At 39.0% G+C, this 24,710-nt stretch overlaps 1 protein-coding gene and 1 pseudogene across 7 annotated transcripts in view; one reads left to right on the forward strand and one right to left on the reverse strand.

The window, feature by feature from the left end:
• Positions 1-24,710, forward strand: part of PHF21A (PHD finger protein 21A) — a 191,394-nt gene that overhangs the window by 70,743 nt on the left and 95,941 nt on the right. The gene's annotated exons all lie outside the window — the stretch shown is intronic.
• LOC114215131 (glyceraldehyde-3-phosphate dehydrogenase pseudogene) lies at positions 22,835-23,861 on the reverse strand (annotated as a pseudogene).

Consider the following 24,710-nt stretch of genomic DNA (forward strand, 5'->3'; position numbering starts at 1 on the left):
TATCAATGCTTTGGGGGAGGGTTTTTTTTGGCACATTAGTTGAGGCACTTAGATTTTCATCTTGGGTAGGGGTAGCTCCTTTTCATCCCTGATTTGCCTTCATATGAGAGTTATTCCTTTACCTTCTCTCCCAGCATGGATTTTACACACACACACACACACACACACACACACACACACACACACACACACACGCTCCCTCTCTCTCACTCTCACTCACACCGTTTCTCTCTCTCTCTCTCACACGCACCTTTCAAGATGGTACTGTTTATTTTCCTTTTCTGTGATCCCTTTGCTTATCCATCATGGTAAGCTACTCAGGTAGTTTGGTCAGAGATGTCCAGGGAGGTGGAAAAGTCTTGTCAACTGAAAGTCAAAGGGAAAATACTTAAGGATTTACTAGGTGATTAACAGGTTTGATAAAGATTCCACAGGCCCTGCCGGGGCAAATGATGAGAAAACTAATAGAAGTGGAATGTTATCTTATCAGCACTAGCAGCTAGGAGCAATTTAGCCCCATGAATATCTTATTCCTTCTATCTCTACCTTCTGTTTTAGTTAAAATATCAATGCCTCCTGTGTAGCACTTAGCAGTTTTCAATTCTGTAAGGTAAACATGTGCTTTTTTTTTTTTTTTGCCTCTACCTTTAGAGTTCAGAAAACTGAAATACAATGAGATTGAATGATTTGTCCAAGGTTATTTGGCTGGTTTAGTAATGTGAGGACTCTTGGTTTCAAATGATAGAAATTCAACTCAAAATTGTTATGCAAACAAGAGAATGTATTGGCTTATGTAACTAGTAAGTTGAGGGATGTAGCTGGTTCTAGACATGCTGGATTTAGGGGCTTCCACTATGTTTTAGAACACTTTCTCCTCCTTTTGGCTTCATTTGCATATTGGTTGTCTTGTACCAGCAGCGGTTTCCTCTGGCAGCTCTTGGTGACAGCCTGCCATTTTATCAACCCCAACGAAGAGGGAAAGCTTTCTTTTTCTCTGGAAGTACCAGCTCAGGCATGCACATGTTTTCAGTCCATGAACTGGTCGTCCTTCAGGGTGACCCGGGAGCTAGAGTTGTCTCACTGACCAAACCTGGGTCACATGCCACCCCTGAAGCAGGATTGAGGTCATCCCTGAATGAACTACATCTACTGAGAGCAGGGAAAGAGTAGTTCTCTAAAAAGGTACAAGGGAGGCAGAAAATAACTGGTAAGCTATTGAGCCTGGACTTCTGATTCTCGAGCTGATGTTATTTTCTATTTTATTACTATTAAAAATGGTAGAAAAGTATAATCACAAAAATATAGTTGTCTAAAGATAGGATATGCAATTTTGAAATTTGTAAATTGTTTAATATCAAAATCCGTTTTCCTTCTTCCTGGCAAGTTGAGTATTACCACCTCATAGCATCTTAGAGTCCAGGTACTATTAAATAATCTGATCATTTTGACTATTTCATAGGAAGAAACTTGCAAAGACTACCTTAGTTTTTTAATTCTACTACTAACCTGAAATATATAGGAGGAAAGGAGGCTTGGCAGAAGAGCCGTTGTTGGATTGTTTGAATGTTCTAGCAGTGCAAGAGGCCCAGATTTCTGGACAGAAGGATTTTTCTCCTAATTCAGCCTGTCTTCTCCTCCTGTCTCCCCACTCTCATCACTCTTTTTGTGTTTGTTTCTTGGCTTGGGACCACTCCTTCCTCCAGTCCTCCCTGCCCCCAGAGCAAAGACTGGAAAGTTTCCCCACCCCCTTGAGTAGAGGTATAATGGCTGTTCTCTTCTTTCAGGGAAAGTACTGCAGAATGGAATTGTATATTGACATGCTTAAAAGTGGTTAAAGAGAATTCACTTTGCTTGTGTGGACAAGAAGCTTTGTGTCCCTGAGGACCAGAGTCAGATATCCCACGCATCCTTGGGCGGCTTCAACTTGGGTATCTCTGGAGGCCCTAGAAGCAGCCTAGATGCTGGAGATGTAGGCTTAGGGGCTTCTGTAAACTCTTCTATGCCCAAGATGGCTATGAGAATAGAGGCGGGAGGTAATGTTAAATGCTCCGGTTTCCATTCCTGCTGCCACCAGAATAAAAATGACCTAACTGTATTTTGGGCCCCCAGGCAGCACTGAAATGACATGCCACCTGCTGACCTAATCCATTTCATTTCTGGTACTAGGATAGCCAAAGCAATTTGCTCAATTTGCAGTTGACTATTTACTCTAAAGCAGCAACGATTAGAATCTAGTGTAAGAAATCACAGACTCCATCTATCAAGAATTAAAACTTTAGAGATGGAAAGTTATCCTTTTTTTTTTTTTTTGGAAGAAGTCATTTAAATATGGTGTATTTTACGTCAGAGACTGACTATGCTTTTAGAAAACTACTTTTTGCTGTTGTTCCCTAGGAAGAAGTACAATCTGCTGATGAAACTTGAGATAACAGAAGTGTTTCTCAGTAAGAACTGAATGGAGCAGAGAACTAGGAGACCGCTGTATTTATCTTTAGGTAAAATTTGCAGTTTACTAGGGAAAAAATCTGAATAGCATATAAGCAGATTAATTTGTGTTAATCTAACGGCTGCTTCTCTGGCAAATAGAAGAGAGAGGGATGCTGCTATAGTCCTGCACACACACACACACACACACACACACACACACACACACACACACGTGCTGGACGCACTTCCTTTGTCTCGAAAACTGTGCCAAGAGCTACCTATGCTGATGAGTTCCTGTTCCTTAATCCCATTTTTTTTCCTCTCCCCCCATCAAGATGAAGTGACTAAAACTTTTCGAAACGATGGTTTCAGGAGCTTGGACTCTGGTCTTGAACATGTGTTGAACAGTATATATAATACTGCAGTTGATGAATTAGAGTTTTAGAAGCACCTACTTCATTGCCCTCCCAGAGATCCCTGTATCAGTAAGTAACATGCTGTGGCAGAATTAGGGTGTCTGCTTCCAGTTCAGCCCTCTTTTCTTTCTTGTTGCTTTCTGTGATTCGGCAGCTATGGAATTTGCTTCCCTGCATGGGCCTCTCAGAAGCTAGCTCTCTTGCTCTCCCCAACACGCTCACAGTCAGCAGAACAGGGAAATCACACTGATCAGCACACCACTCAGTTGATCAAAGGAAGCCAGCCACTTTTCTTCAACAAGACTCAGCGGTATTAGTCACTACGCCTTCTCCTGCCGTGAGCAAGGCCACTGGAACTCTGCTGGTAACATTAGTCTGTGTGTAAAAAGCTGCTTATATTCCCTTTGCCTTGGCTTTGGCTTAGGCCTCGGAAAGTTGGGGAGAAAGAGAAAAATGCCCCCAGGAGGCAGTATCTCTCCTTCCTAAAATTTGGTGTGAAGCATTTCCCTTCATTGGCAATCCCTAATGGCAATCCCTAACTCTGCTGGGAAAAGACTTGCTAATTTTCTTTTAATTGTAAAAGAGCCCGACAGCATACTGAACATGTGGAGACTACGTGAAATATATGACAGAATACGATCTTACATTGATTGAGTTAATCGTAGGTCTGACAAAGTTACAGAATTAAAATAAGCCACATTTTTAAGCACTTAATCTTTTGATTCTGTTGCTTTTTAATGTTTTCTGGGTAGTCTTATGTTATTTTGCAGGGAACCTGTGGGTCTCAGTGCTAATTTTTTGGCTATAGACAGCAGTTTGCTCCTTGAGGCTTTAATGGGTGTGTAATTCCCTTTCTTGTAGGCATTTGGCATTTCAGTACAGTTTACAGTATGGAACATGGAAGGCACCCCCTGAGTAGGACAGTGGCTGCTCTTTGTCACTTGCAGCTGTGTTTGCAAGGGAGCATGCTGGCAGCCAGCAAGGAGAGTGCTGTGGCAGGTGGGAAGAGCAAAACCAGATGCTTCTCCCTTCTCTTATCCTCCTTCCAGTCCCTTCTTTCCCTCACCCATTTCTACCTGACCTTCTGTTTTTCTTCTCTTCCCCTTTTAGAAGCCATCTGTTTCCCTCTTCCAGTTCTGTTTGGCTTGCAGATGCCACTGTACAGGAATACACTTTGTTGGAGCAAGCGAATGCTTGACCTGTGTTGAACGTATGTATTCGGGCTGGGCTCAGCCTGGTGCACTGAAGGGAATTGTGAGGGCCTGGCACACCAAATTTCATAAATTTTGGATACCAATTCTAGAGACTCAAAAGGGCAACATTATCTTACCACCTGGATCTGAGAGATGATAGAGGGCTTTTTAAAGCCTGGCTCTGCAAGTTCTGTATTACTTTCTATTAGAGATGGGAGGAGCATTAGTCTGTGTGTAAAAAGCTGCTTATGTACCTGGGCCAAGGCAAGGAGGGAGAAAAGGAGGAAAATGTCCCACCAGCCAGTCTTCTTCCTTCTAAAACTTGGCGTGAAGCATTTTCATCGCTCTTGTCAGTAACACAAACTGTCACTGTGCAGAGCTAGTTTAGCTGCTCCCTGAGCAGGTACCAGTTCACGTCTCCCTGCTTTGGCTCCCCTTCAGTTCCCTTCTCCTCGGGCACTGCTGGTGGGGATGTATGATGGTGCAGCCACTTCAAAAAACAGCCTGGCAGTTCCTCAGAACCTTAAACATAGCGTTACCACGTGACTCAACAATATCACTCCTAGGTATACATTCAAAAGTGAAAACATATGTCTAAACCAAACTTTTATGCAAATATTCATAGCAGCATTATTCATGATAGCCCCAAAGTGGAAATAACCATTGACTGATAGATAGATTAAATAACATGTGGTATACCCGTACAATGGAATATTGTTTGGCAGTAAAAAGAATGAAGTGCCAATACGTGCTACCACATGGATGAATCCGGAGAGTGTTGTGCTAAGTGAAAGAAGCCAGTCACGGGAGGCCACATATTTTACGATTCCACTTAGATTAAATGTCTAGAATATACAAACCTATAGAGACAAAAAGTAGATTAATGGCTGCCTAGGGTGGAGAGAAGTGTGTGTGTGTGTGTGTGTGTGTGTGTGTGTGTGTGTGTGTGTGTGTGTATGAGTGTGAGTGAGAGAGGGTGGTGGGAATGTGGCTGCTAATGTGTTTGGAGTTTCTTTTTGGGGTGATGAAATGTTCTAAAATTGTGATGGTTGTACAAGTCTGTGAATATGCTAAGAGCCATTGAACTGTACACCTTAAATGGGTGAGTTGTATGGTGTGTGAATTATATCTCAATAAAGCTATTTTAAAAATTATTACCACATATTTCATTTAGTCTGAGGGCACTGAATTGTCTTTCCTAAAGTTGTAGAGGTTAGGAGAACCCGTATTCTCAAGAATATTGAGATGTAATAAAGGTAATAACTTATTTGCACAGCGTGTCACTGCTTGCCCAAGTTTTCCCATACTTTATGTAATTTGACCCCCACCAAACCCCACTGTGCAGAGGGAAGTGACACACATAAAGAAAAAGTGACTTCTCTTAAGATTATACAACTAGTAAATAAATGGTAAGAGCAAGTATTTAATCTTAGGCTTTCTGATTCCTAGTCACTACACTCTTGTTAGAACAGTGTCAGAGTTTCAAAGAACGCAGTGGTGACCCTTGATGTTTTCCAGATTCTTAATTATGCTTAACCCTCTCACCTCTTGAATGTGACTGAAAAAGCCACTCACCTTCCTGTTTTGCTTTCCATATCTGGAAAAGATAAGAGTGCCTCCCATCTCAAAAGTCACTGTCTTGGTTTCTTTATGTAGAAGAGGGAGCCAGGCATGTTTCCTATCTCCTGGGCGTATAATAAAGACTAATAAAAAACCATTATAAACTACCTTGTCAGGCTATAAAAATTCTTCATAATAAACTATCAAAGAGTTGATTTTATCTTTTTTTAATGTTGTACAACCTCACAACCTCAGTGGAATGTAATAATAACCACTTGTATCACTTTTCTCTAAGGAGCTCAAAGCACTTTACAGACATTATCAAATTAATCCTCCTGACATCCCTATGAGTTACATAGGGAACTGGTATGAGAGGAGATAGAACACAGAGAGGTGAAGTAACTTGCCTGAAGCCTTTATCTCAGGCTGCATTTGTACTATACCGATAGCTCATTTATTTGCCCCTAGTGATATTTATTTGGTCAATTACATTTATTCTCTATGAGTTTGTCACTTGTTAAACATGAAAAAAAGGCTTGTATAGCCCTCCTGAATCACTGTAGATCAGCTTAAACTTTATTGAGAGTAAAGCTGTTTATTTTGATCTGTGCCATCCTTGATGTAGACTAGAAAACAGTTCAGAATTCCTGAATATACACTTTTGACTTCAACGTTCACTATGGAGAGCAGTGCCAACTGTGTGTCCTGCTGTGTAGACAGGAGAAATCCTTGATGAGTCTTTGGAAACTACTCTCATTTGTCCAGACACTCTTCACAGAGTGAAGGCAGACTTCCTTCCAAGTCGTTGAGTTTTGCAGTGTGTTTACATGTAGAAAGTTCATTTACCATCTGGATTACAATCTAGATCTTCACCACTGCCATCATCATTTAATATTATTTTGGTCTTATGGCTTAAACCCATTACCAACCCTTCTGACAGAGAATATATATGAGGGGAATGTGAAAGACGATTAGAAAGGCCTGTATGGGACTGCCTAGAGTGGCTTCTAATAACCTGCTAGAAAGCAGAGTAAACCTGACCCATCCACTGGAAAACACTAAATTCTGGCTTTTCTCTTTCGTTGTGTTCAGAGAAGCTCTGGTTTCTTGCTGAGGCTGTCCTGGCAAGGTGTTTGGGTTTGGGTATGTTTGGGTTTTTTGTTTTTTGGTTTTTTGGTTTTTTTGTATTGATAGCCTACTTGATGGGGACACACTTATCCCCCACCCAGAAGTGGATTTCCCTTGCATATTAATTAGCCTTGTTGGCGTGCTACCCCAGGGGAGTCGACCCCAGTACTGTTGGCACTGTCCTGTGTACAGTTAATTAAACCTCTTGCTGTGGACCTGGGTTTCTGCTGCCACCATTCACTGATGTGTGAGAATTGGGTGAAGCACATGTACACAAGCTCAGGCGCACTCGTGGAAACAAACCCTGAAAATAGCAAAAGATGAAGTTGGGGTAAAGCCTTCAGCTTTTAAATAAGCTTGGTAATCTGGCTAAGCAGAATGCCAGAACTCACAAAGCCGAGAATTGCATTTCTGGAGATAAGACAGGCCCTTTTTGTGTTTTTATCTTTTCTTCCCCAAATATATTGAGTTTTAATATGGTGCTTTATCTCTTTGAGCAAGAAAACAGGGACCGTAGTGCACTCATGGACCACTGAGTCCAGCCCAAAAAGGAGTTTCTCCTTATTTCTGTGGTGACCACATTCCAAGAAGGTAAACCTTGACGAGAGTCTTCTTCCCAAGACATGTGGCTGCCATATCCTCTGCAGCATAAAGGGATCAGGCAAGTCACAAAAGATGAGAGTAGAGCTTTCTAAGTCTAGTGATCTATACGTTTTAGAGAACAACAAATAGTGGTTTCCTTTGAAGTTGGAGCCCTGCCCTTTTTCATTAACTGAATGTGCAGAGAGAGAATCTTGATTTCCAGCTATTCTTTTTTGAAACACTTTGTAGTGCTTTGGATCTTTCTTGTGACTCTGTTTACTAGGACCTAAAATGCTTATTTAAGAAGCTCTGAATAAATTTTTTTCTAATTCCTAGCTTGCTTAACTTGGGTAAAATATAGTTAAGTAATCAAGCCGGGGTAATAGTGAAGTCTTAAAAACATATCAGGCACTCTCTCTGTTTTTTTCTCCACCCATCCTGACTCCCCTCAGCTAATTTTAACTGTGTATATTTATATAAAAATCCATCAACATCAACCAGGAAGTGTTTTTTCAGCCCTTCCTTTGTGTTAATGTCTAATAAGTGTGCCAGTGCTTATGATCTTTAGTAGGAAGAAAGGAATAAACACACATGGCAGAACAGGACACTGCATAATAAAAGTCAGTATGTGGTATAGATAATGAGAAGAGAGAGGGCAGGGAAGGCTTGGCAACCCAGGTGGGACTTGGATCCAGAAAGGCAGAGAGAATGGAGGCATTCTAAGTCAGGGGAATTGTGTGAACCAAGGCAAGGATAGAGCAATGAACATGGTATGTAAGAGCAAACATAAGAACTTTGCTGCATACTAAAAATTTTTTGTAAATTGTGGGAAACAAACAAACCAAGTTGAGATTGAATAGTTATGATCGGGCCTGGTACTAGAAGGCTTTAATTGACTACACTGTCCCCTGCCTACAACTAGACTGGCTTAGAAAGCTTTGGATCAGCACCTGCCTTTGTGATCTTTGATTAGCACCTACAAATGCTTTAGCATTTGAAGGCTGGAACAAGTTTGTATTTGGAGGAAATAAGGTTTCATTGGACTGTTTGCTTTTTTTGTCTGTGTTGCTAAAACAACATAGTCAGGGAACTAAATCAATTCTCTATCTTGTAGAAAGAAGTAATGTCTATAGTTAGGAGAGCAGGGTTTCCTTCCTTAAAAGGAATTTTGTTCCTAATTGTGAAATCTTGGCCTGTTTGTTTACAAATGAAAATGTTTGTGAGTGAAAGGGCAGGTTTAATGTTTAAAACAGTTTGGATAGCTGTTGCAGAAGCAAAATTGATTTATAACATTGCTTCCTGATCTGGGGTTGCCTGAAGGAATAAGAGAAATCCTACATTTACTTATGATAAGTTGCATAGGCTGTTACTTAGAAAAACTGTTTGAAAGATAAATATGAGATCCAAAAGGAGGTGGTAAGGGTAGGGGAGGTATTAGTCCAGGAGGCTTGGCAGTGTAAAGATTGGGAGTTTCTGTTGTAAATTATAATTATGGATTTGAGTAGGAACAGATGACCCTAAAATTTCCAATTACATCTTTTACCTTAATATGAATTTTCTGAATGTTATTTTTGCACTTATTTAAGGTACATTTCATTTAATAATGTATTCTCAGTAAAGCCAAAGAAACCCTATAGCTGTAATGTAGATAGGCTTTTGAATAGCAGTTTGATTTATTTTCCAGTTCGTTTTCCTGTATCTTGTGTTATATTGATAGTTGCTATTATTTATCTCATTTAAACAGTAGTGCTTAGGTTGAAACTTGATTCTAGTCAATTTTATTATGATGGGTTTGCCATCTTCTCGAATGGAGTACTCCTCTAATGCATTGTTACTATATCATGAAGGTAAAAACAAATTTACAGCTGTTATAACCACAAATGTAACCTTTCATCAGTTTGCTTGATTTACTACAAATTAAATTATATTATGCCTGATATAAATCATTAAATATATAATTTAAAGGAGTTGCTATGATCCATCTTTTACTGTTTTCTTCCCTCACATCCAAATCTGGAACTCGAAGTCTGAAAGGCAGTAAAATGATTAGAAAACTGCCCTTCTGGAGTCCTAAGTGAGCATTCATTTCCATGTTGGTATATGACAGCGGGATCCTTTCAGCTCTGAGCTGGAGATGCACACGTTGCATTCAGGATGGAATGTTTGCTCCTTGACTTGTCTGCCTGATTTAAATATTCATACTTCACCAGAAGGAAAAAGCTGTTGACTTCTAAAAGTGGGTCACTTTTTTTTTTTTTAATGGCCCTTTTGGCACTTTGTAACGTGTTAATACTGCCTTAGAGCCGGGGAATAGTTTGGCAGAGCTCATCTTTATCACTTCAGGGGCCAAGGCTTCACTAGGCCACTGGAAGGAGAGAGCATTGCAGATATTAATAGCTAATAGACTATGATATGGGCTTTATTTGCCTTTCTGTTTGCTTTTTCTAGATGTAGGATGTAGTATGTTAACCAGAGAGGATTAATTTGAGAAAAATCTTTTATGTGTAGATGAATGATAAAGGTGATGATGTAAGTAAACAGTAGTAGTCTGTCTTCAGAGGCACAGTATTTCAGAATAAATTCCACAGTTGCATAAATTTGTTTTATTTCTCTATTTAAATATGATAACTTCCAAAAGAGGTCTTTGGATAAAATGGGATCATTGGTAGGGTTTTGAATCTTACTCCTATATCACTTATTTCAGTTTAATGATTATATAAAGTATACTTTATATTGATTTGAGTTTCTTACATTTAGATGTAAGATGGGACCCAAATAGCATTTTAAACATGAATGTTCTGTTTTTCCTCACAACATTAAAAATGTAAATATATTTTATGGAAAGGAAGGGCAGGACATAGGATGAGAGAGGGAAGATGAAGATTAGAATAATAGGAGGTATTAGAAGAAGAAAGATCTTTTGGAGATCCCGATTACCATGTCTTAGTCATAGGACATAGGTGAGATTGAGAGAGTTCAAATTACTTGGCCAGGAAAAATGTTATACATTTTACCAGTCTCCTCCTTCAGTTCCCCCAGGATTTGCAAAAATGAGTTGATGGTTTCATTCTAGTCCTATTATATGTGAGGGGAATGTGAAAGACGATTAGAAAGGCCTGCTCTATACCTTACCCTAGACCAGCTCAGGTGGTGATGGATTCTCTTAGAATTGTGCTGATCACACAGACTAATATGGCTTCTTCTAGGATCTTCTTGATCATTGTCAAATTCTGACTCCAACTTTAAAATGGTCAAAGACTTGTTTAGGTCATTACCTGAAAGTCTGATCTCTAAAAATCTGGAATATGACCTGTTGAGGAATATGGTTGGTCATGTGGCTCTCCCACAGGCCCAAGATGTGTTTGCTTTTTATCAGAATGATATGAATTACATTTAGTTGCCTGACATCCTGAAAAATACCAAAATATTATTGAACTGATAATTCTGAGGAATTATTGTGTACCTTCCACAGACATTAATTGTGTTACAGAAATTGTTCTGTAAATCTCAAAATGTATTAAATATAGTAGGGGAAATTGCTATTTTTAATAGAGAGACTTCTAGGATTCAGAAAATAAATTAGATGAATCCTGTTCTCAGAGATCTCTTAGTATAGAACTTTAAAAAGTTCCAGGGTACATCTTTACTATTAGGCACAGAAGCTTTCTGTAATAGAGATGCCTACTACTGAAGTATGTTAAGGATTAAAGTCATGTTGTCTACTTGCAGATTGTTCATGGGGGAAAAAAAGATACATGATGATTTGAAGGAGGGTGGAAGGATATATAGATATTTGGTTTATTGAAGGGATCATTGTACTATTCTTTGAACTTTTCTGTATGTTTGAAATTTTACAAAATAAAAGGTCATAAAAATAAAAACAAGAAATGCTTCCTAATTTATTTTAAATCTGGGTCTTCATGTATTAGGTATGCTTATAAAGCGACAAATTGAGCAGAAACTGTACCTTTGGAATCCTGACATGCATGCTTCACCAAGTTAGATCACACTTCCCCTGAAAGAAGCAGGTGATCTTGGCCTGCCTATAATTGGAACCAAGGAAAAGAGACTTCTAGCTTTCAGATTAACCCCTTGGTTGATATTTCCAAGATAAATTTGACCCAGATGACTAAAAATAATAAATTTTTAGTGTGTTTAGTAGTGTGCAGCAAAAATGTTATTGCTCAGAAGAAATAACCACAGCATTCAAATCATTGTCAACATAGTACTTTCTCTATACGTCCCGGATGTTTCTAAGACTTCATTTGTTACCGACTTGTCTTTTCCATCCTCCAGCCTTTTTTTTTTCTTTTTTAGTGACACTTACTGTGTATTCTATTTTTTTTAAAGATTTTATTTATTTATTTGACAGACACAGCGAGAGAGGGAACACAAGCAGGGGGAGTGGGAGAGGGAGAAGCAGGCTTCCCGCAGAGCAGGGAGCCTGATATGGGGCTTGATCCCAGGACCCTGGGATCATGACTGAGCCGAAGGCAGATGCCCAACGACTGAGCCACCCAGGTGCCTCTTTACTGTGTATTCTAAAAAGCATTTGTGTGTGTTGAGAGAATTCAGTTTTTAAACATATGATCAGTTCTGCTTCTGTGTTTGAAACTATGTTGGGGGGTGAGTGAGGAAAGACATGTTGGAGAAAAGAGGGAGAATAGGAGGTTGGATTTTTGTATGTGTTTTATAGGAGAGAGCGAGAGAAATAAGTTCATGTATCTACTGCTCACTGTATTATCTTCACCATGAAAAACCAGCAAGAATGACCTATTTACTGTGTATAGTCATGTTCAAATCTAGTACACTGACAAAAGATGGGGCCAACCTGGGAAATCCTTACTCTGGCTGGATCAAAAACCTTAATCTTTTGAATGGGTGTGTGTGTGCATGTGTGTGCATGTGTTTCTGTGTGTAGTGTCCTACAAGCTCTGTCTGTGTAAGTTCTAAGGGTGAATAGATTTATATTTAACTGAAGAGGAAAGGGGAAGCTATTCCTGGGTTTTTACTATTTAAATAATCAACTCACGAGAGAGAATCAGAGCTAAAAGAAAAAAACTGCAGTAGTTTTTAAACTTGAACATATACAGAACCTTTCACTCCCCAGCATGGTATGCAGTTTTGTGTAAGATACTTCAGGACTGAACTGTAAGCAAGTATTTGTTACCAGCAGGACCTCTTAATGCAGTCCTTTAGCATATATTCTTATTTTCCATACACTAGATTGTATTAGTCGCTAAACCCTAATTTTCTATACCACAATGAGTAATCCAACTATTTTACTCTCAAAGTCATCTTAGATTGGACAAGGCTACAAAGTCCCAAGCCCTCACTTCTCCCTAGTGTTTAAAAATTACTACTCAGACATCGTCTCTTCTACTTATAGATTGCTAAATTATTTTCGGATTAAAGAATCCCTAAAAAAACCTTCATAGTCTATGTAACACAGTATTTTTCTTTGCTTATAAGTAGTATTATCACTCTGTAGTGTAGGTCTCTCCTTCTACCACCACCCCACCCTGCCTCCATTCTTCCATTGAGGTGGGACCACTGTGTTTAATGAAATTCCATTCATGTGACTTGTATTATGTTCTACCCACTAAAATATAAGAGTCGAGTGAAAAGTCACTTGGGATTACTACCAGAGGTTGTTCAGAAGAAACCACATCTAGTAACCCTGTTAATATCTGGCAGAGTTCATACTCAGAAGCCAGCACAAAAAGACTTGGAAGGTTAAATTCTCCTACTGGAACATTTTCAGTTACATGTGCTTTAGGCTTATAAAAGACCTAATCTCTTTTCCAAAAAAAAAAAAAAAAATGCTGTTCATATCAAATAATAGTAAACTTATTTGAGGGTTTTTTTTTTTTCCCCATGGATGTGTTGCTTGAAAGTCTTGGGAAGCTGCAGAAAAGGAAACAGATTGATAAGCACTCAGTATTTTTCATTCATGCAGATATTTTTAAGCACAGGAAAATTTTAAAATTATTTTCTCTGACTTTAGTCAAGGACTCTAGAAAGCTGCAGATTGTGCAGTTTTAACTGAGATCTTGATAGTGATCTGTAATTTTGGTTTGCTCTTTATAATATTGACCTTTTTGTCTTTACCACTGAGAAGGTTGGAGTGAAATACAGAACTGAATTCAGTGTTTGAGAGTTTGAGGCTTGAGCCTATACCTATCCTGATTTTTAAGATATTGACTCATATGAAGAGTGTGATGATTAGCATATAGGTCTCTAGGTTTAAGTTAGAGCTCTCCATGCCGACTGTGCATGCTTTCTGCAAGTATTATAATAAAAATCACGGTAAACTGCTTCCTTCAAGATGGGCCTTGTACTTGTCTGTTCTCAGACTTCCCAACCATTCATTTTGCCTGGGACAAAGTCTTCTGGACTTTAATGGCCAGAAATATGTTGATTTTAGCTAAAACTTGATTTGGAAGTATAAGCAGATAAGAAAAAAATGACCAGTTAGATGAAGAAAATCAGCAATTTGAAAATGGGGAATGAAGCTGAGCAATCATATAAAAACAAAACGGATTCCCCACCCCACTCCTACTAAAACAGCTAATGCAAGAAAATGGGAGATAAGTTTTTAAATTTTTCATAAGGATTCTCAGTGAGGTTTGAGAGGATATTATTTCATCGGTAAAATAAAAACAGGCTATCCTTCTTACCCCCTGAATAAAAAGTCAAGTCCTTACAATGGCCAGTAAGACCTCAGGGCCTGTCCTCATTTCCTCCTCTGCTCCAGCTGGGCTCCTTACTCTTCCTTGAATGTGTTGGGGCTCCTCCCAACATTCAGCCTTTATAATGGCCATTCTCTCCACCTGGTAAGTTCTTTAGATAGTCACACAGCTAACTCCTTTACCTCCTTCAAAAGCCTAGAATGGTATCTGGCACATGGTAGGTACTCAATAAATAGTTTTTGAAAGAATGAAATAAATAGGAATATTCAAAAGTAAATTCAGTAGAGATAGTGAATAACAAAATGGGTTCTGCAATAAGATAAATTAGTAAATTAGAAGAAAATTAAATTGTATGATGTAGTGAAGAGAAAAGAGATGGAAAATACTGAAAAAATAAACATTGGAGATTAGATCGAAGAGGTTTAATATCTATATAATAGGAGTTTCAAAAGAAAAGCAATGATTAAAGAAATTACAGAAGAAAAAATTACTGAGCTGGAAAAAAAAAAAGCCTCAGATCTTGGGATAAAGCTCTTAGCATCAGGCAAGATTATCTGGGGGGAGAAAAGATCATCTTATTGTTAAAAATTTTAAGTTCTTAAATAAGGAGAAAAATCACCTAGACTTCTCAGTGGTTAATAACAAAAACCAAAGAAGTTACTTATGAAGAAATGAGAGTCAGATAAATGTGACATTTTTCATCAACAGCTCTGAATGCTAGAAGATAGTGGAAACTCATAGAATTCTGATGGAACAGGCTTGTGACAGGAGAACTTTATGTTTAGGAGAGGAATCATGTGGGTGGGAGAGTAAAAGAAAGACATTTTTGGTCTCACAAAGTATACTATTCACATAGCCTTTCTGAGAAATACTGTGTCTGAAAAATTTCGGTTGGATGCACTCTAATCAAATCAGTCAGAATTAAAGAATCCGTAAACAAAAGTTGATTCTTTGAAAAAGATCAACAGAATTAACAAACTAATAACGATACTGACCAAGGAAAAAGAGAAGATTATTCTGGATATTCTAGGTAATACAACAACATAGGAAAAGGAAATGAAAAACCCTATTGGAGCAGTAGATGTATATTGGCATTATTTGCATATGATGTGATTGTCTACATAGAGAAACCAGGCAAGTCAGTGAATGTTATTACGAGTAATAATAGTATGGTGGCCATATACAAGGTAAAATCAAAACCAGGAACTTTGCTTTATATCAGCAGTATCCTGTGAGAAAATAATAATGGGAAAAATGATCTAGCTCACAAAAGCAAGAAATCTTCTAAAACACAGAAATAAATTTAACAAGAAATGTATAATGCCTGTACCTTTATTTTTACTTTGAGATGTAAAGGAATTTGAATAAATGAAGATCTACACCTTCTTTCAGGTTGGAAAGATTTAATGGTTTTTTTTTTAAAGAAGTTAATTCTCCTGAAATCTGTAAATTTAGTATTCTTCCATTCAAAATTCCAATGGATATTTTGGGGAATGTGACAGATTGATTCTAAAGTTCACCCAAATATAGCCAGGGAAACTTTGGAAAAGACAGGGAATACTCCATTTCTGGCCCAGACCTGTAATCCAGCTGCTACTGAACAACTTCACTGGAGTGTCCCACAGGCTTGTCAAATTTGTCCCAAACCTGAATTAATTGTCTTCAATTGTTTTCAGTGATGTTCCTTATTGTAAACATTACCACTGTCTGTTGTAATAATCAAGCCTAAAACCCGAAAGTAATTTTTGACTCTGAAAGGCATCCTTGGTTTTTCCCTTTCACTGCTCTCCAAAATTTAGTCCTCTTTCCATAATCACTGCTTTAGTCCATGCCATCATCTCTTGCCTGGCTTATTAAAAGAGACTCTTTATGGCTCTCCTTGCTTCCAGTCTTCATCCCTTCCAGTTACTGTAGTTAGAGTGAGTCTTCAAAAATGCAAATCAGAATCATAGCTTAAGATGCCCCAATGTCTTTGCTTTGCTCGTAGGGCCAAGTACAAAATCCCAGAATGACTTAAAAACCTGTACGATACTCATCTGCTTTTTTCAGCCTCTCTTCATTCCACTCTTTCTCTCTTTCATTTCAGACACCAGCCATTTTTGGGCATCTCTATGCCTTTGAACTTACTATTACCCCTCCTGAGGCACTGTTCTCCCCACCTTGGTGCACTCATATGGATCGTTCAAGTCTCAGTGTAAAAACCACATCTTCCTGGAGGCCTTCCCTGACCTCTAGATCAGGTTATGTCCAACTGTTGGATGTTCACCTAGTGCATCCTTTTCCTTTTAACCTAACATTCATTATATTTTAATGTCTCTATTCATCCTTTCTTGCTTTTAGGTTTTAAACTCCATGAGAGTCAGAACATCATCTGTTTATTCAAGGGGGTATTCTCGGTGCCTAGCACAATGTAATGTATTCAGCAAATATGTGCAGTGACTGAATTAGTTGCCAGAGTCAAAACATACTAGAAAGTTATAATATGTGAAACAGTGTGGCGCTGGCAAGAACAAACAGATCAGCAGAACAAAACAAACTCAAAAATGAAACTTTCATATAAATTGAAATTTAATGAGATAGAGGAAGATGAGTTATTTAATCAGTTACAACAGTTGGCTCTCCGCTTTAGGAAAGATATCAAGTGCGATTCCTACACTGGTCAGAACTGTTTTGATTGCAAATTATAAGCTCAGCTCAAACTAGCTTAAGCCAAAAAGAGGATTTGTTGAAAGAATTTTAAGGTATTCATGAATGGAAGGAATAGATGAACAACTAAGCTTCAGGAATGCAAGAAGGAGCAAACTTCTTCAGTCCTCACAGACTCGAAAGCTGCTAAAATACCCTTTCTCTTACATCTTATGTTCTTGGCTTCATTTTCTCCTACTGTAAACTAACTCTGTGTGGCAGAGGATGTAACCTACAGCAGTTTTCAGGCTCAGAATTATCACTTTTTGAAGAGAAGTGCTCTCCACCTCTATCTCCATGTTGAAAATCCCTGAGGGAGTACTTTGATTTGTGTGGCTGGAGTCTCATGTTTGCCCACCATCCTCATCTAAGGCTTAGAGCAATTGCTATGTCCAAGGAGACAGGGTAACATAAGCTCCTGCACTGACTACGTGTTGGTTTCTGTAGGTGCGTGTGGGTGTGCACATGGTGGGGAGGACAAGGGTGAGAAGAAAGCTTCCTTAAGATAAGGAGGTGGGTAGCGCAACCATAGCCACAGAGGGACTTCTGATGAGTTGATTAGTCAGTGTAATTTTTGTCTGCTCTTATTTCACATCATACTCAAAAAGTACATTTCAAGTGGATTATCACTGAACTCTACCTCAGAAATTAATGATACACTATATGTTAATTGAATTTAAAAATAAAATGGATTAGAGATAAAATTATAAAAATATTAGAAGAAAACAGAGTTTTATTGTTTTTTAAAAAATCTTAGATTATAAAAGAACTTCCTTAGCATGATAAGAAGACCAGAAACTACACAGGGCAAGACTTAACGTAAGGGAAAAAAAGAAGACAAACCTTCTTTAAGGCAAAAGCAGTAAAGCAAAATTGCAAGAACAACAATTAAAAAAAACCCAAGAAAAATATTTCAACATGTCTGACAAAGGGCTTTTAGGCTTCATAGGAAGAGTTCTTAGGAATCTCTAAGAAAAGGACAAGATCCCAAGGGAAAAGTAGGCAGTGAACGTTCACAGTTCACAAAAGAAGTGAAAATGTTAGTGTATCTCACAGAGAAGGAAACATCAATGAACAAATATATGAAACTTCATCAGCCTTATTAGTATTTAGGGAAATGAGATTCAAAAACTAGAGAGATACCATTTAGCTTCTGCCAGATTGGCAAAAATTATAGTATCCAACAACAACAACAACAACTGTTGGCAAGAATAGAGCAGCAAGAAACTGTGTACACTGTTGGATGAAATGTAAAATGGTTCGACTGCTTTGGAAAACAATTTTGTATTTTCTACCAAATTGGAAGATAAGCATACATTATGACCCAAAAGTTCTACTCCTAGACGTATACTCTAGAGCAGCACTATCCAATAGAAATAGAACATATGTAATTTAAAATTTTCTAGTAGCTGTATTACAAAAAAGTGAGATGAAGTTAATTGTAATTATATCATAATATTTTTATGATATTTTTATATCATAATAATTTTAATTATGTTTTATTAACTATATGTTTTATTTAGATATAAATACATCTAAAATATTGTCATTTCAACATGTAGTCAGTATTAAAAGTTACCTGAGATGTTTAACATTACTTTGAAATCTAGTGTTTATATTTTACACTCCTACACATCTCAATTTGGAATAGCCACATTTCAAGTGCTCAATAGCCATATGTGGCTAGTAGGCACTGTCTTGGGCAGTGCATCTGTAGAGACACTCTTACACTAGAATATTCATAGCAGCATTGTTAATAATAACATAAATGGAACCCATTTAAATGTCCTTTGACAAGATAGATAAATTATGTGAATTCCCACAGTGGAATACTATACTTCTTTTATTTTTTTATTTTTATTTTTTTTAAAGATTTTATTTATTTATTTGACAGAGACACAGCGAGAGAGGGAACACAGGCAGGGGAAGTGGGGGAGGGAGAAGCAGGCTTCCTGCTGAGCAGAGAGCCCGATGCGGGGCTTGATCCCAGGACCCTGGGATTCTGACCTGAGCCGAAGGCAGACGCTTAATGACTGAGCCACCCAGGCGCCCCACTATACTTCTTTTAAAAAAATGAATGACATACAGATAAACGTATCAATGTGGAGGATTTCACAATATTGGGCACAAAAGAAACAAGTCATGGAAGAATACATAAAAACTACTAAAACAGGGCGCCTGGGTGGCTCAGTCGGTTAAGTGTCTGCCTTCAGCTCAGCTCATGATCTCAGGGTCCTGGGATCGAGTCCTGCACTGGGCTCTCTGCTCAACGGGGTGTCTGCTTTTCTCTCTCCCTCTGCCCCTCCCCCCTGCTGTGTGCTCTCTCTCCTCTCTATCTCAAATAAATAAATAAAATCTTGAAGAAAAACTAATAAAACATTGTATATGGATAGCTACATAAATGGTAAAGTTAGAAAGAAAAAAATGATAAAAAATAGTTCGGAATAGTAGTTACCTCTTGGGCAGAAGGAGAGGGATGCAATCAGAGAAGGGCTCACAGGGATGCAAGGATGTGGCTAATAGCCTGTTTCTTAGAGATACATGTATGTACTACACATACATATATGTTCATACATACATGCACTTGCACTCATATAAATCATTGGCCATATTAAAATCATTAATGGCCAGTAAATATGAAGTGATACTCTGTTTCACTAATCAAAAAATTATAAATTAGTACAATAATGAAATGTTTTTTTGCTTATCAAACTGGTAAAAATTTCTAAAGTTGTAGGACGCCTGGGTGGCTCAGTCTGTTGGGCGTCTGCCTTCAGCTCGGGTCATGATTCCATGGTCTTGGGATCTAGCCCTGGGTTGGGCTCCCTGCCCAGTGGGGAGCCTGCTTCTCCTTCTCCCCGCCCCCCAGCTCATGCTCTCTTTCACTGGCTCTCTTTCTCAAATAAATAAATAAAACCTTTTAAAAAAATTTCTAAAGTTGTCAAGTCCATGTACTTGTAAGGGATAGGCTAGTAGGCAGTTCACACACTATTGTTGATAATACACAGCCTCTCTGGAGAATAGTTTTGGAATAGGAATACAAGTTCTAAATTGGATTATCCTTTAACCCAGCAACTTAACTTCTAAGAATTTATTCTTAGGAGAGATTCAGTAATGAATAAAGATATATTTACAAGGATATTCATTAAATCATTTTAAAATAATAGTGGAGGGGCACCTGGGTGGCTTAGTTGGTTAAGGGTCGGCCTTCGGCTCAGGTCATGATCTTGGGGTCCTGGGATCGAGCCCTGAGTCAGGCTCCATGTTTAGCAGGAGTCTGGTTCTCCCTCTCCCTCTACCCCTCCCCCTGCTCGTGTGTGCACTGTTTTCTCTCTCTCAAATAAGTAAAATCTTTAAATAATAGTGGAAAATTGAAAACATTCATTGTGGGGGATTGGTTAAATAAAGTAGTGTATTCATGAGTGTAGTCGTTAAGAAGTGTGGATGATACATGTATTGACATGGAAACGTGTCCATGACAAATTGTTAAATAAACAAAATAAGGGCAGAACAGTGTTCAATATATAATCCTAATATTTTTATCAGAAAGAATAAAACCGCAGTGCTTATCTCTGAGGCAGTTGGATAATTACATGATATTTTAAATTTTTAAAAAATTCCAAGTGAAATTTATTACATTTATAAATAGGATATCTCCCCTTTGTCTTATAAGATTGGCATCATTTTGTAGTAGGATTCTAAGGACACTGGATATTGCTGTTGACTTATTTAAGTCAAACTGTGATGCCTTTCCTTTAGAGAAATTTATAGATTAAGACAGTTTTCTTTTTAAAAAAAATTTATTTTTTAATTGAAGTTAACTTGACACACAGTGTTACATTAGTTTCAGGTGTGCAATATAGTGATTGAATAATTGTAATATGTTACGTTATGCCATTCTCACCACAAGTGTAGTTACCATCTATGACCGTACAATGTTTATTACAGTACCAATGACTATAGATTCCCTATGCTATACCTTTCATTCCTGTGGCTTATTCATTCCATAACTAGAAGCCTGTACTTCCCACTCCCTTTCCCCCATTTTGCTCATCCTCCAACCCCCTTCCCCTCTGGTAACCATCAGTTTGTTCTCTGTATTTCTTTTTTAAGATTTTATTTGTTTATTTATTTGTTTATTTATTTATTTATCTATTTATCTGAGAGAGAGAAACAGCATGAGAGGGGAGAGGGCCAGAGGGAGAAGCAGGCTCCCCGCTGAGCCGGGAGCCCGATGTGGGACTCGAGCCCAGGACTCCGGGATCATGACCTGAGCCAAAGGCAGTCGTTTAACCAACTGAGCCACCCAGGCGCCCCTGTTCTCTGTATTTAAGAGTCTTTTTTTGTTGTTAATTTTTTTCTTTGTTCATTTGTTTTCTTTCTTAAATTTCACATATGAGTGAAATCATAGGGTATTTGTCTTCTTTGTCTGACTTATTTCACTTAGCATTATATCCTCTAGGTCCATCCATATTATCACAAATGGCAAGATAACATTTTTTTGTGGCTGAGTAATATTCCATTGTGTATATATACCGCATCCATATGCTGCCTTTTGTAAGTAATGCTTCAGTAAACATATGGGTGCATATATCTTTTTAAATTAGTGTTTTCATTTTCTTTGGGTAAATACCCAGTAGTGGAATTACTGGATCATGTGGTGTTTCTATTTTAATTTTTTGAGGAAAGTCCATACTGTTTTCCACAGTGGCTGTACCAGTTTACATTCCCACCCACAGTACATGAGGGTTCCTTTTTCTCCACATCCTCACCAACACTGGTTATGGTTTATTTCTTGTCCTTTTAAAAAAAATGTATTTATCATAGAATGGGCGTGGGCATGAGTGTGTGATTGGGGGGAAGGGCAGAGGGAGAGAATCTTCAAGCAGACTCTCCACTGAGCATGGAGCCCCACATGGGGCTCGATCTCACGACCCATGAGATCATGACCTGAGCAGAAACCAAGAGTCGGACACTTAACCGACTGAGCCATCTAGGTGTTCTTCTTGTTCTTTTGTTTCTGCCATTCGGTCAGGTGTAAGGTCATATCTCACTGTGGTTTTCATTTGCATTTCCCTGGTGATTAGTGATGTGAGCATCTTTTCATATGTACCTGCATGTCTCCTTTGGGAGAACATCTATTCAGGTCTTCTGCCCCCTTTTTTTTTTTAATTGAGGTAGAGCTCTGTCTCTTCTTATTTTTATTTATTTACTTTAAAAAAATGTTTTAGGAGCGGGGGAGAGAGGTGGGGGAGGGGCAGAGAGTGAGGGAGGGAGAGAATCTTAAGCAGGCTCAGTGCCCAGCACGGAGCCCAATGCAGGGCTTAATCTCATAACCCTGAGATCATGACCTGAGCTGAAATCAAGAGTTGGGCACTTAGCTGACTGAGCCACCCAGGTGCCCTTGCCCATTTTTAAATCAGATTTGTTTTGGTATTGAGTGAATATTAATTCCTTATTGGATATTTCATTTGCAAATATTTTCACCCGTTCAGTAGGTTGCCTTGTTGTTTTTGTTGATGGTTTCTTTCACTGTGCAAAAGCTTTTTATTTTGGTGTAGTCTCAATATTTTGTCTTGGCTTTTGTTTCCCTTGCTTGAGAAGACTTAGCTAGAAAAATGTTGCTAAGGCTGATATCAAAGACATTACTGGCTATGTTTTCTTCTAGAAGTTTTATGGTTTTTCAGGTCTCACATTTAGGTTTTTAATCCATTTTGAGTTTATTTTTGTGTGGTGTAAGAAAGTGGTTCAGTTTTGCTCTTACATGTAGCTATCCAGTTTTTCCAGTACCATTTATTGAAGAGACTGTCTTTTCCTCATTGTATATTTTTCCTCCTTGTTGTAGATTAATTGACCATATAAATGCAGGTTTATTTCTGCACTCTATTCTGTTCATTGATCATTGTTTTTGTTTTGTGCCAGGACCACACTGTTTTTTGGTTTTTTGTTTTTTTTTTTTTGGCTGGGTACAGTATACTTTATTGATGGTACATGACAAGGTAGGGCTCCCCAAACCCCTCCCCTTCTTCAGGGGGTCTGGGATGGAAATGGTGGAGGTCAGGAGATTCTCAGTGTTTTGCGGGATAAGTTGGGGCAGGGACTCCCCAGCAGCTGAGGGCCTCTCTCTCCCTCTTGCTCTCGCTGGGGCTGGTGGTCCAGGGGGCTCTTACTCCTCGGAGGCCATGTGGACCATAAGGTCCACCACCCGGTTGCTGTAGCCGAATTCATTGTCATACCAGGAAATGAGCTTGACAAAGTGGTCGTTGAGAGCAATGCCAGCCCCAGCATCGAAGGTGGAGAAGTGGGTGTCACTGTTGAAGTTGCAGGAGACGACCTGGTCCTCAGTGTACCCCAGGATGCCCTTGAGGGGGCCCTCTGATGCCTGCTTCACCATCTACTTGATGTCGTCGTATTTGGCAGCTTTCTCCAGGCGGCAGGTCGGATCCACAACAGACACGTTGGGGGTGGGGACACGGAAGGCCATGCCAGTGAGCTTCCCGTTCAGCTCAGGGATGACCTTGCCCACAGCCTTGGCAGCACCAGTGGAAGCAGGGATGATGTTCTGGGCAGCCCCTCGGCCGTCGTGCCACAGCTTCCCAGAGGGACCGTCCACGGTCTTCTGGGTGACAGTGATGGCATGGACGGTGGTCATGAGTCCCTCCACGATGCCGAAGTTGTCATGGATGACCTTGGCCAGAGGAGCGAAGCAGTGGGTGGTGCAGGAGGCATTGCTGACAATGGGAGTTGTCATACTTCTCGTGGTTCACACCCATCACGAACATGGGGGCGTCGGCAGAGGGAGCAGAAATGATGACCCTCTTGGCCCCACGCTTCAAGTGGGCCCCAGCCTTCTCCATGGTGGTGAAGACCCCAGTGGACTCCACAACATACTCAGCACCAGCATCACCCCATTTGATGTTGGCAGGATCTCGCTCCTGGAAGATGGAGATGGACTTTCCATTGATGACAAGCTTCCCATTCTCAGCCTTGACTGTACCGTGGAATTTGCCATGGGTGGAATCATACTGGAACATGTAGACCATGTAGTTGAGGTCAATGAAGGGATCATTGATGGCGACAATATCCACTTTGCCAGAGTTAAAAGCAGCCCTGGTGACCAGGCGCCCAATACGGCCAAATCCGTTCACTCCAACCTTCACCATCGTGTCTCAGGGACGCAGCTGGCACTGCACCAGAATTCGCGGCTGTCTGTCGAACGGGGAGGAGCAGAGAGCCTTACTGTTTTGATTTTATAGCTTTGTCTAGTATATCTTGAAATCTGGGATTGTGATGCCTCCAGCTTTGTTCTTTCTCAAGTTCACTTTGGCTGTTTGGGGTCTTTTGTGGTTCTATATAAACTTTAGGGTTATTTGTTCCAGTTCTGTGAAAAATACTATTGGCATTTTGATAGGGATTGCCTTGAATCTGTAGATTGCTTTGGTTAGAAGAGCACTTTAACAATATTAAATCTTCTAGTCCATAAGCATGGTATATCTTCCCATTTGTTTGTGTTGTCTTCAATTTCTTTCATCAGTGTTTTAAAGTTTTCAGAGTACATGTCTTTCACCTTCTTGGTTAAGTTTGTTCCTAGGTTATTTTATTCATTTTGGTACAATTATAAATGGAATTGTTTTCTTAATTTCTCTTTCTGCTACTTCATTATTATTAGTGAATAGAAACACAACAGATTTCTGTATATTAATTTTGTATCCTTCAACTTTGCTGAATTCATTTATTACTCCTAATGGTTTTTTGGTGTAGGACAGTTTTCTTTTTAAAGCAGCATTTAACATTTGGGTTGTGACTTTGATTTAAACTATCAGACAGTAGAACTATGATTTTCATTTTGGTGTGGAAGAGGAGAGAAAAAGTTGTGCACTGGGAAAAATTGTGTAACTATGTGACCCAATCCAATTTAGGACCTTGGACCTATAATGGTACTGCTAACTTTAATCAAGCATTTATGTCTCACCCCATTTCTACAGTATCTGAGCATGTGTCACTCCTGAATACTTAAGGATAATTTC

This window comes from Eumetopias jubatus, unplaced genomic scaffold (assembly GCF_037043125.1).
Source record: "Eumetopias jubatus isolate StellerSeaLion01/CBP00866 unplaced genomic scaffold, mEumJub1_p1.0 scaffold_13, whole genome shotgun sequence".
NCBI lineage: Eukaryota > Metazoa > Chordata > Mammalia > Carnivora > Otariidae > Eumetopias > Eumetopias jubatus.